The 11,509-nt window shown below is 54.3% G+C and overlaps 1 long non-coding RNA gene across 2 annotated transcripts in view; it reads left to right on the top strand.

The window, feature by feature from the left end:
- The first annotated feature begins 2,299 nt into the window (after positions 1-2,299).
- LOC109268395 (uncharacterized) overlaps positions 2,300-11,509 on the top strand; it is a 34,812-nt gene continuing 25,602 nt past the window's right edge. For both annotated transcript variants that reach the window (XR_002080634.2, XR_002080629.2), the window contains exons 1-2: positions 2,300-3,028; positions 3,281-3,681. This is a non-coding gene — a long non-coding RNA (uncharacterized LOC109268395). The remainder of the gene's footprint in view (positions 3,029-3,280; positions 3,682-11,509) is intronic.

Genomic DNA, 11,509 nt, shown 5'->3' with positions numbered 1-11,509 from the left:
TGAGCCAAAAGCAAGAGCTGGACGCTTAATGGACTGAGCCACCGAGATGCCCTTGAATGGCCGATGTTCTTTTCCCTATGCCACGCTGCCTCTTTGTAAGTAAGAGCTTACTGTGTGCACGGCAGCCTTTTCCAGTTTTGAGCCGTGCACGCTGGCTGCTCATTAAACGGAAAGACTTCTCCTTGTAACTTCCAGCCTCTTACCCTTCCTTGTGTCCTTCGGTGTGGCCTGGAGAAGCACGATTAATAGCTCTTATTTACACAGGACCAGCCATGTGCCAGGGACTTTACACATTTTCCCTTTGAATTCTCACTAGCATCCCTCGAATGAGGGACCGTATTTTTCCCATTTATGGATAAAAAAGATTGAGGGTCAGAAAGGCTCAAGTTGGGTACCATTTTCTCCCTTCCAGTCTTCAAGAAAATTGAGCATCAGGGACGTTAATAACTCACCCGAGGTCACACAGCAAATAGGTGGCAGGTTTGCAGCTCAGGTCCAAGTTCAAAGCTCATGGTTTTTGAATCTCTCCAGTGCGCCCCCTCTCTTCCCTTGGTCAGTCTGTTAAATGCCGGACCGGCTGCCAGCGTGTCCTGACCCCCCCCCACTACCGTCCAAAGTTTTTACTTCCCAGCACATGCTCCCGTGGACACCTGCTAGTTCCCTTCCTGCTACCTGGCTCCCACGGGAGCTGCCATATTCGTACGTGACCCTGTCCCTGGTCACAGCTGATTGGTTCATGGGGGTTCCTGCTCCAAGCGGCTCCCGGCTCCACCGGGGGCGAGGTCAGAGGTCTGCACGGAGGAAGGACTTCTGAGAACTCAAATCAAACATCGAAATACATGAATGGAAACTAGATTAGCTTCAGAGTGTGTGGTAGTGACCGGAAACGCCCGGGTGAGAGGTTTCAGCTCAAAGGAAGCATTTTTTCACAGCAAGAGAGACCCAGTGCCCGGGAGAGGAGGGAGCTTCGGCGTTCTGATGTTGGCTCAAAGGCGGGCGTCCCCTTGGACGCCTGCTAGACGGGACAGTCCAGCCAGCCAGGCGATGGGCTGAGCTGCTTTGCGGCTTCCAGGCTTCCCTGAACGTGGGGCACGTGAGTCCTTTATCACAGCTGTCCTAGCCTGCTCAGGCTGCCACAGTGAAATGTCACCGCTGCGGGGCTTGAACAGCGGAAATGTACGTGCTCACGGTTGCAGAGGCTGGGAAGTCCAGGGTCAAGGTGCCAGCAGGCCTGGTTTCTGGCGCAAGCTCTCTTCTTGGCGTGCAGACAGCTGCCTGCCCGCTGTGTCCTCACACGGTGGGGACAGAGTCTGGTCTCTCTGGTCTCTTCTCATAGACACCACTTCTAGCAGATCAAGGCGCCACCCTTATGACATCATTTAACCTGAACTGTCTCCTAAAGGGTCACATCACCAAAGAAAGCCCACCCTGGGGGTTAGGCTTCCGCGTCTGAATTCTGGGTGGGGGGCTGGGGGGACGCATTTCAGTCTGGAGCAACGATCCTGGGGTCTCTCTGTTTACCAGACAACTGAAGCAAATGTTTCACAAACACACTTCTGTTTTGTTATGCCTTATTTTATAGTATTAAAAAAATTTTTTTAATGTTTTTATTTATTTTTGAGAGCTCGAGAGAGCAAGCAGGGGAGGGACAGAGAGAGAGGGAGACACAGAATCTGAAACAGGCTCCAGGCTCTGAGCTGTCAGCAGCACAGAGCCCGACGCGGGGCTCGAACCCACGAACCGTGAGATCATGACCTGAACCGAAGTCGGTCGCTTAACCGACGGAACCGCCCAGGCGCCCCTCTCCCCTTTATTGTGTATTTAGTTTTCTTGCTGTCCCACTTCTGTTGATAAATGCTTAACACTTTTTATGGTGTGGCACCAACCGTGGTTAAAAAAAAAAGAAAGATAAATAACCAGACATTCCCTAATGTAATTATCACAGCAGGATATGATGAACGTGTTATTACTCTCATTTTATGTATAAGATGATGAATTTCGGAGAGGTTGGGTGCCTCTCTCTAGTGGTCCAGCTTGTATGGGGGAAATCTTGGTCTCAAAAACGACTGATATTTGCCTGGAACTATCCAGGGCTCCCCACGTCCTCCTTGGCGGTATCTTCTAGCTTTGAGAGGGTACTATTCTTGGTCTACCTTTAGAGGGTGGGTGGCAGGTCCGGGTCCGTATTTGCAGTCATCACTGAGCCCCCCCCCCCCCCCCCAAGCAGCCCCTTCACACCCCACCTGTTCCCTCTCCTTGCACGCAGGGACCCTGGGGCTTGTGTGTTTCCTCCAGCAGCAACCATGGGACTTTGGAGGCTAGAAGAGTGTGGGAGCAACCTGCCCGCAGGTTAGGGTAGGGGCTCACATCTCTGCCGTTGTTACCTCGTCTGGAGCTACTTGGATCAAAGCAGAATCTTCTCTACTTCGCCTGATCCCTGAGCAGACGGTGGGCAGCTCCCGGGCGGGAGAGTATCTCCACCTCTGGGGTCTAGCACAGACCGGGGGCAGGTCGGTCTTCAGGGAGAGCATCAGTAAGCAAACAAGGACACCTCTCGTCGTACTAATGCCAATAATGTTGACAACTAGCCTCATCGCATAATTGCCGAACGCCAGCTCTGAGAGCTTCCTGGATTGCTTTCGTCTAATTTTCACGTTAACGTGATGATGCAGGTCTTATTTTGATCTCCGTTACCAAGTTTTTTTTTTTTTTTATGTGTTTTATTTTTTATCTTTGAGAGAGTGAGACAGACAGACAGACAGACTGTGAGCAGGTGAGGGGCAGAGAGAGAGAGGGAGACGCAGAATCCGAAGCAGGCTCCAGGCTCCGAGCTGTCAGCCCAGAGCCCGATGTGGGGCTTGAACCCACCAACTGTGAGATCATGACCTGAGCTGAAGTCAGACACATAACTGACTGAGCCACCCAGGCGCCCCTTGATCTCCATTTTAGACACGGGAGTACTCGGTCACAGAGGGGTTACATAACCCACATGCTCCCTTCCACACGGCTAACGAGCGGCACCCAGAAGGTAAATGCTGGCACCTTCGCTGTAGAACCCGAGATCCTCACTGCTGTGGACACAGCCTCCTCTTTCCCCCCCGGGCTCCTATCCTGGGTCTCAGGACTGGGCTCAGGGACCTGGGCTGCGAGTCTAGTAGAGTTTACGTCGACCCCTCCGATACTCCGGCATTTCTTCCTGGGTATTGTATAGATTGGATGCAGTTCTGAGAGCCTCTCAGCGCTCTGATTACATTGTTGGTTTATGCTGCTTTGGTTTCAGGTCATGAGGCAAGAAGGAAACCGTCTCGAACTCCCGCCAAGCCGTTCTGCCCAGCGAGCCTCTTCCCACAAGCGTGGGGCTCCGGGCGTGCCCGAGGCCCCCGCCAGCCGAGGCGCTTTCCTGCCTTCAAAGGCCCACCTTGAGTGCCTGCCAGAATCCGGCAACAGATTCTGGTCCAACTCATGCAAACCGCAGAACTCCAGGGCGGTTGAGGCCACGGAACACTGAGTTGAGATCAAGTGGCTTAATACCAAAAGAAAACATCTTCAAAGTTTTGTTGGAGGGAAAGCCAAACAGAGATAATGTTGAAGTCTCCAGCTTGCTAGTTCCTTTCTATTTGGTCAGCGCTTGATAGGATATGACGTCTGAGTGCCCCTGCCCACAGCTTTATCGTCGAAGAGGTGAGCGCGTTTACGTGGACCAAGGGACCCCAGAAAGGGGTCTTGGACCGCTGGGGATCGCCAGAGGCGTTTTTCCATTCCAGGTCCGCGGGGTGCTGATTTTGCATTGTTTCTCTTTGTTCCTCCTCAACACTGCTCTGTAGATTCCAATCTTTGGGGCCACATTTTATAGAGCTGGGAAGTGGAGTTCGCGGGAGAAGGAAGGAAAATAGCATTTCACTGATGGTGGTAGAAAGTGGCAGGGCTGGAGCCCAGTTGGCACGTCCTGGTTCCAAGTCCGGAGCTTTGGAACCACGTCTCAGGGTCCAACACATTCCCCCCCTTTGCCGTCGGGGAGCCTCGCACCCCCACGGGGCTCCACATGGGGTGGGAGCGTGGGGTCAGGAGGAGCGTGCCCATCGTGGACAGCACGAGCAGAGTGCTGTCTTGGCTGCTGGTGCCGGGCCACCCTCTCTGGGCTTCTTTGTCACCAGCCTCTGTTCGTGCCCACGCAGCATGAGCAGACGTGACGTGAGCGTATGCATTTCGGGGGCCTGGGGGGCAGAGTCTGGCCTAGAGATCAGCGTGGGGGAAGTTTATCCACGAGCCCTCTTTAGATTAAGAGCAATTGGAAAAAAAGAAGAATGAAAAAAGAAAAGAGCAATCGAAAGGAAGGACAGGAGCAGGGCGGGCAGATGGGGAAGTTCGACCGTGTTAAGCCGCAGAGGTTTGGGATTTGTGACCCAGAGCAGTTAGCTCTTACCTTAGTGAGGGCAGGAAGACGAAGAGGTTGAGGGACACTGGGCAGAAGTGGGGCGTGCAGGGTTGCGGTGTAATTGCACAGATGGGGGGGCCCGGGGACGACCCCCAAGGGCTCTGTGCAGTGGAGAAGATAATGAGGAAGCCGAGGTGGAAACCGAGCCCCTTCTCTTGCTAACCGGGTGGTCTGGGGCTGGTGTCGGGATGACCGATGGCTCTAGTTGAGGGGAGACGGCTCCCTGAGCAGCGCAGGGGGCCGGGCTCTACCCGGACCGACACCAGCTTTCCGGGGCAGGACCGAAGCCACAGAGTCTCAGTCGTCGGGGAGGGGGTCGCGAAACACCCCCGGTGGGTCACAGGGAGCCCTCCTAGAAGCCATGCTACGCTAAGGGGGCGGCTGAAGGTTTAGCTAAAGCTTTTCCCTCCTTCGTGTTCGGAGTCCCAGCTTCCAAAGAGGAGCCGGAGGAAGGAATCCAAATGGGTCACTTGGCAGAAACAGCTCGTCATCCCGGGTGCCCGCAGCATGGGGGTGCGCACTGTGGACTGGCGGGAGACGAGGCGGGCGCACGCACCTCGGGGGGGGGGGCTCTGAATGCCGTGCCAGTGCGTCTGGACTTGGGCGTCCAGCCGGCCTGCGCTGCCTCAGAGCCAGAAAGGTGGCGCGGGGGTGGCCTGTGACCTGAGACGGGCACATTTATAGAGGGCAGTGCCTCCGAGGTGGAGGCAACGAGGACGTAAAGCAAAGAGCAGCAGGGTGGCTTCGGTGCTGTTGGACGCGGGACACATCGCAGGTGAGGGATGGTCAGGGCTTAGCAGCTGATTTCGGGGGCGCGAGGAGGTGCGGGGACGACACGGCCAGCGACTGAGGGTGAGTCCAGGGTAATTAGGGTGGGAAATTCCGCAGCGTCCTCCGGGCCCTCCCTCAGGACAGAGGCCGTGCCTCTCCTGCCTCCGCATTGGCAACGCCTTGCCGAGCACGAGCTGGCGGAATGCAGCGAACTTCAGGAATGCCATCGGCCCCCGTCTCTTGCTTCCCACGGCCTCGACTGGACCAGGTGGCTCCTTCCCTCTGCCCGAGCCTCGCGACCTGACTGCGCCTGCCCGAGGTTCCCGGACTCCTGGACTCCAGATGCCGAGGACTCCTTGGCTTCTGTCCGAGCGCAGCTCCCAGCAGCCTGGGCAGGTGGCCTGGGGACGTGACGAACAGCGAGCGTCCGGTGTTATTGCTTGGGGACGCGGGCCAGGTTGTGGGGGGCCGGAGTTAGCGAAGCAAAATACAGGGCCCCCGGTTCCGTTTGAACTTCGGACACAAAGGGAGTGCGTATCAGGCAGTGCACGGGACACACTCCCTTGCCAACATCTGAGTTTCGGAGCTCGCTGGGTGTCCTGGGTTTTCCTGGCAAGCCCGCCTGTGTCCCCCCCGTCCCCCACCCCGGCCTGGTTTGCATGCATGGAGGGGACTTTGCACCTCCCGGTCCCCAGGGGTAGCTCTACCGACGGCACAAAAGGAGGCAGCAGACCCCCGCCCTGGCCAGCCCCCGTCCTCGCTGCCAGCGGCCGTGTGCCTTCATTGGCAGCTGGGCGGGCGGCTGGACCGTCATCCATCACGCCGCCACCAAGGCGTGCTAACAGACCGCTGCGGTTCCAGTACATTGATGACGGTTACCATCCTAATGAAGATTTGTGGCCCTGCCCGAGGAGTCCGTTTGTTGTCTCCAGCAGATGGGACGACGCCCTTGGGAGCGGCTGACGGGAGGGGAGGTTCCGGGCACGGGGGTGGGGGGGAAAGGACACAGTGGCCAGACGAGCGCCTCCGCTCAGGATCTTAGTCGTGTCTTCCGCTGTATCAGGATGCCAGGCAGGGAAGGTTCCTCCAAGGAGTCAGCTGGAACCCCCTGTCCACGCTTTCTCTGTCTTCCCTGCTGGGTTAATGCTTCCATGTTAAGACAGGGTAATTCACACACTCCTTCCGTAGAGGGAGGGAGGCCGTGCCAGGCTGAACGCGCCAGCCCTGGCTTTGACCCACTAGGTGGCCTCGTGGAGGTCGTGCCTCCTCCTTGGGCCTGTCTCGCCCGCTCCAAATGCGGGCGTTGGACCACACAGCCACCAAGGGCCCCTCGAAGCCAGAGACTAGATGGTGAAGTTCAATCCCATCGCACACTGGGGCAACTAAGGGCCCTGGACATTGAGCCCCAGGGCTTTCGGCATAATCGAAGCATAGAGCCCCACTGTTGGCTGTGGTCCAGGGTGAAATTTTGGTCCGAGCCCACGGCTTGCTCTGAGCAGCTCTTTACCATTCAGAACGGAGGTCATGATCCAACCCACGGCGACATTACGGCTAAGGACATTTTGCTGAAGCCGCGTCCTGACCTCATAGCACAGCAGGAACCCAGATCCACAGGGAAGCAGCTGGAGCACGATGAAATTAGACACGTTCTGCTCTGTGTGACCTTGGGCATGCCATTGAACTTAATGAGATCTCAGTATCTGCATTTGGAGACTGGAGTTGTCAATTTGTGAGCGTTGAGGGTCCACAAATGCAAAATGCCCAGGAGAATGTTTGCTTTGTGGGAGGGGCTGGCTCAGCAGGTGGCAACAGGCCCCCCCCCCAAAGGTGTCTCCCATTACTCTACCCCCATTCTCTGGGTTCGGGCCCTCTGGCCTCACTTCTGGGCTCACTGCTGTTCCGGGACCGTGCTCGCCCTGAGTGCTGTCCTATCTCAGGACCTTGCACTTGGGTCGCTTCAGGCCGAAGCAGCCCTCTCCCAGATACGTGCACGGCTCATTCCTCACTTCCTGCAGGTGCTCACGGCCACGCCACATCGTCCAACCTCTCTAACGTGTCATTCCCTTGTCACAGTGCAACTTCCTGTACGTTTCACATACTTATCTATTTGCCTGGTTGCTTCCCCTTGGGTAAAGTGTAAGCTTCAGGAAGTCGGGGTTCTGGATGATTAGAAAAATTTTTTTTTAATGTTTATTTATTTCTGAGAGAGAGAGAGTGAGACAGGGCATGAACGGGGGAGGGCCAGAGAGAGGGAGACATGGAATCCGAAGCAGGCTCCGGGCTGTCAGCACAGAGCCCGACGCGGGGCTCGAACCACCAACCATGAGAACATGACCTGAGCCGAAGTCAGTCCCTTCGGCTGAGCCACGGTGAGCTCACGGACTGAGCCACCCAGGTGCCCCTGTAGATTATTTTTTTTTAAATGTTTATTTATTTTTGAGAGAGAGAGAGAGAGAGAGAGAGTGCACATGTGCGAGGAGGGGAGGGGCAGAGAGAGAGGGAGACAGAGCACCTGAATCTCATGAACCCTGAGATCATAACCTGAGCCAAAGTCAGACGCTTAACCAACTGAGCCACCAGGCGCCCCCTCGCTTATTTTTATCACTAATGAATCTCCACTTAAAACAGTGCCCGGCACACAGAAAGCACTGGAAAATATTTGTTGAACGAGTGAATGAATGAAGGAATGCACGAGTGACGGGAGGGAAACGCTCTCGAAGCAGCCGCATGGAGGCCAGCATTGGGAGGTGATGACTAGGAGGCAGGAGGCCACCAGAGTCATGCTCTGCAGGACCCTCAGAGCAGGGAGGGGGCGGTGGGGTGACAGGGGGGTGGGATGGGTGGGTGGCTTTCTGGACATGGAGGTGATAGGATAAGCTGAAGTGTCACTTGGAGGGGTGACAGACAGGGACGTGTCACAGAGGACTCCAGTTGTGGGTAAATGCAGGTTCTGAGCTGGAGATCGCCTTGGGGGGCAGGTTTGCAATGCCCCCATCCGGGGGCCTTTCTGACAGGGGACACTGGAAGGAAAGTGAACTGTACCTCCCTCGGAGGAGCCGGGTTCTGCTTCAACCTTTAAGGTGAGGCCACCATTCGACCTGAAGCCATGCGGCTCATCTTCCGGGGCTGCGGATGGTTCCATCACGAAGGGACGGGGAAGGTGTGATAGAGCCCATCTGAGGTCCGTGGGTCCGTGTGGCACCCCGGGCAAAGCTAAGCTTTAAAGTTAGACCAATTTGGGGGCCCCTGGGTGGCTCAGTCGGTTAAGCGTCTGACTTCGGCTCAGGTCGTGATCTCACGGTTTGTGAGTTCGAGCCCCACGTCGGGCTCTGGGCTGACAGCTCGGAGCCTGGAGCCTGCTTCGGATTCTGTGTCTCCTTCTCTCTTCACCCTTCCCCAACTTGTGCTCTGTCTCCCTATGTCTCTCAAAAAATAAATAAAATGTAAAGTTAGACCAATTTGGTTTCAAAGCTAACCCTTGTCACTTACTAGTTAAATTTCACTGGACTCAGTTTCCTCATTCTCTACAATGAGACGGTAATTCTGACCTCATAAAAATGCGAAGTTCACGTGATGCCATGTCTCAAACCCTGTGCCAGGCACACAGTACAGAGCGAATAATTCACTCATTTCCTTCCTCCTCTTCCTGGCTTTCCATAGGACACCCAGATCCTGATTTCTCTGCCCCCACTAGCCACTCACCCCTATGCTGATGGAGTTGCATGATACAAAGCTTATAATGCTCTTAACCCGTTCACACCTAAGAAACTTAGTATTTCCACGCCAACGTGCCCCACGGATTATGGCGAAAGGCCGCTGAATACGTAAGAGGAAAAGCTATTGCTTTGCTCGGTGTTGCTTGACGGGATTACACAGAAAGGGTAAGAATTCTACCCTTCTTTCTCTGCCATCACCTTTCTGTTAGATTTTTCTCACACCAGGTGTCCAAGTCCCAGAGAGAACACTTCTTCTTCCCCGTCTGACATTTTCAAATGTGTTGATACTTACCCAACGGAGTGATTCTCCTGGAGACGCTGCCACTCAAAGCTCCAACCTGAATGAAGAAGCCCCCAGAATTCTATTTATGTCGTAAGGAACATATTCCACCTCAGAGCGTCAAAGACTTCGCAAGCACACCTGCCGCGAAGAGTGCAGTACGGCTCCGGAGTGATTCGAATTTTCCTTCCACCAAAAAAATAATTTTGGCAGCTTGGGATCAATATCTTCCCTCCCATATGTTTCATAGTCTCTGTAAAGTATAATTGAAGACACCCTTCTCAACAGTACTTTTCGGTGTGAATGCACTCCGAAATCCTAAAAAGGTAATTTGAAAAGGAAGGAGACTAACGTTTGGCTTGTACCTAGCGCGGCGAGATAGTGTTATTATGCACCTTGCATTTGCGATCTCATTTAAGCTGCACAGCTGTGAGAGAAACATAGTATCAGGCTTCTTGCGCAGAAAGGGAGGCTGAGGCTCTGTCAGCTTAGGTCACTGGCCTGAGGTCCCACCGTCAGCGGTGGCGGGATCAGGATCCGAAGCCCGCGTTGTCTGACTCCAAAGCTCGCCCTCTCTGAACGTGGCCTTGGACTCTCCACACCGAGTTCCGAATTCTCCACCCTTCCTGCCTTCAGGCCTTTTGTTTTCACCGAGAACAGAAACTGAATCAGTGGAGGGACCCGAAACCCGGAGACCAGATTTTGGAAGAACGTTCTTGGCCCACACTTCCAGGCGGACCGCGTCCAGTTCGTCTTCGCTTAGACGGCATTGGTGTCCTTATTTCCTGGCATGGAAACGGAAGCCAAGTTGGACAGGGGAGCCCACGACCTTGGACTGAAAGAGATTTGACTCTATTCTAGGAAATGCCTGCCTTTCTCCGGGAGGTGAGAGGGAAGTGGTCCCGGCCAGGGGAGACGGATTCTTTCCGCTGTGGCTCTGACAAGCCATCCTGGCAAATGTCCCAGCCAAACTTTCTGGGCTGCTTTCGTGCTCCGCTGCATGATTCCTTGGTAGGGTAGGATTTGGCTCCGAGGCTCCCTCCGCCCATCAATCTTCATTTTCGTTTGTTGCTGTAAAGATACATCTTGAAACATTCAAGAGGCGAAGGAGGAGTTCATCCGTGTCACAGACAGCATGCTTCAAGGATTGCTGTTTTGTCAACCTGGCCAACTTGAATGTCAAAGAACGTGCTCTGGGAGGAAGTGGCCTTGGAAACCTTCCTTGCTTTGCATTCTGTCCCCGTCCCCACCTCCAAATTTATCCAGAGCAGCAATGACCCATTTTATTGTTGTGGCCGTGACCACGAGGGCAGGAATGCCTTCTGTGGCCCTGGGAGCTGGGTGGTCCTTTGACCCCGTGGTATTCCCAGTTGGCACGGCCCCAGTCCGCTTCCTGGAGGTCAGTGGACTTCTGTCGGCTGCTGGGGGATTTCTGCGCGACTCAGCAAACACACTGGCAGTTCCCTCAGCGTCCACACAGTGATGATGTTAATTTCCTTAGTGCCAGGACCTGTGTGACTTCTAACTCTCACGCATTTGTGAAACTGATGAGTTGTTGACTGTCCCCTAATATGTCCTGCGTTTCTGGTTGTGAGGAACTCCAGATAGAGGAAACGTTCTGACAACTGGAAACTTAGTTGAATGCGTCAGCACTTCTTAGGAAGTGGAGAACTTCTCAGGAGAATGGGAGCCCCTGTGTGCTGTGCTCTTGAAGTTCGGCTTCCAGGGAAATGTCTTCATGGGGGCCCCGAAGAACAGGGAACATTAACTGAGTTCCTGCAGTCGAGCTCCTATGTTTGTGACCTCTGCTACCTACTTTATTTACACGATCTTACTTACTTTCTGGCAAGCAAATTCCTATTCTACAGAAAAGGAAACTCGTGCTCAAGGAAGGCAAGGGGGTGATAGTGTTGAACTTCCAAATGGGACCGTACGCGGAAAGACTGAGCAAAACCCCTTGTCAGTCTGCTAAGATGTTTCCCAGCGGGGTGAATCCTGAGGCTAATTCTCCATCGTTTAAGGGAGGACCTTTAATCGTGTTTTAGTTCACCAAGATTGTGCTCTATCCCTCGGGACAGACTCGCGTTAACCAAACTCATAAGGCTGATATAAAACACACACCCATTGCCAATATATTAAATTAGTATGGGAGGCATAACTACCACAGTGGCCAAGATGCTTGCAGTGGCCCAAATGGCACCTTCTCTTTTTGTGGGCAAGTTGCACGGGAAAGCAAATTACAATTGGAAAGATCCTTCGTAGAAATGCATTCAGGGTATGCATTATATGCTATGCAATTTAAGTGTC

Source organism: Panthera pardus, unplaced genomic scaffold (assembly GCF_024362965.1).
Source record: "Panthera pardus isolate Hobbes unplaced genomic scaffold, ASM2436296v1 HiC_scaffold_26, whole genome shotgun sequence".
Classification (NCBI taxonomy): Eukaryota; Metazoa; Chordata; class Mammalia; order Carnivora; family Felidae; genus Panthera; species Panthera pardus.
This window is presented reverse-complemented; position numbering and strand designations above follow the sequence as displayed.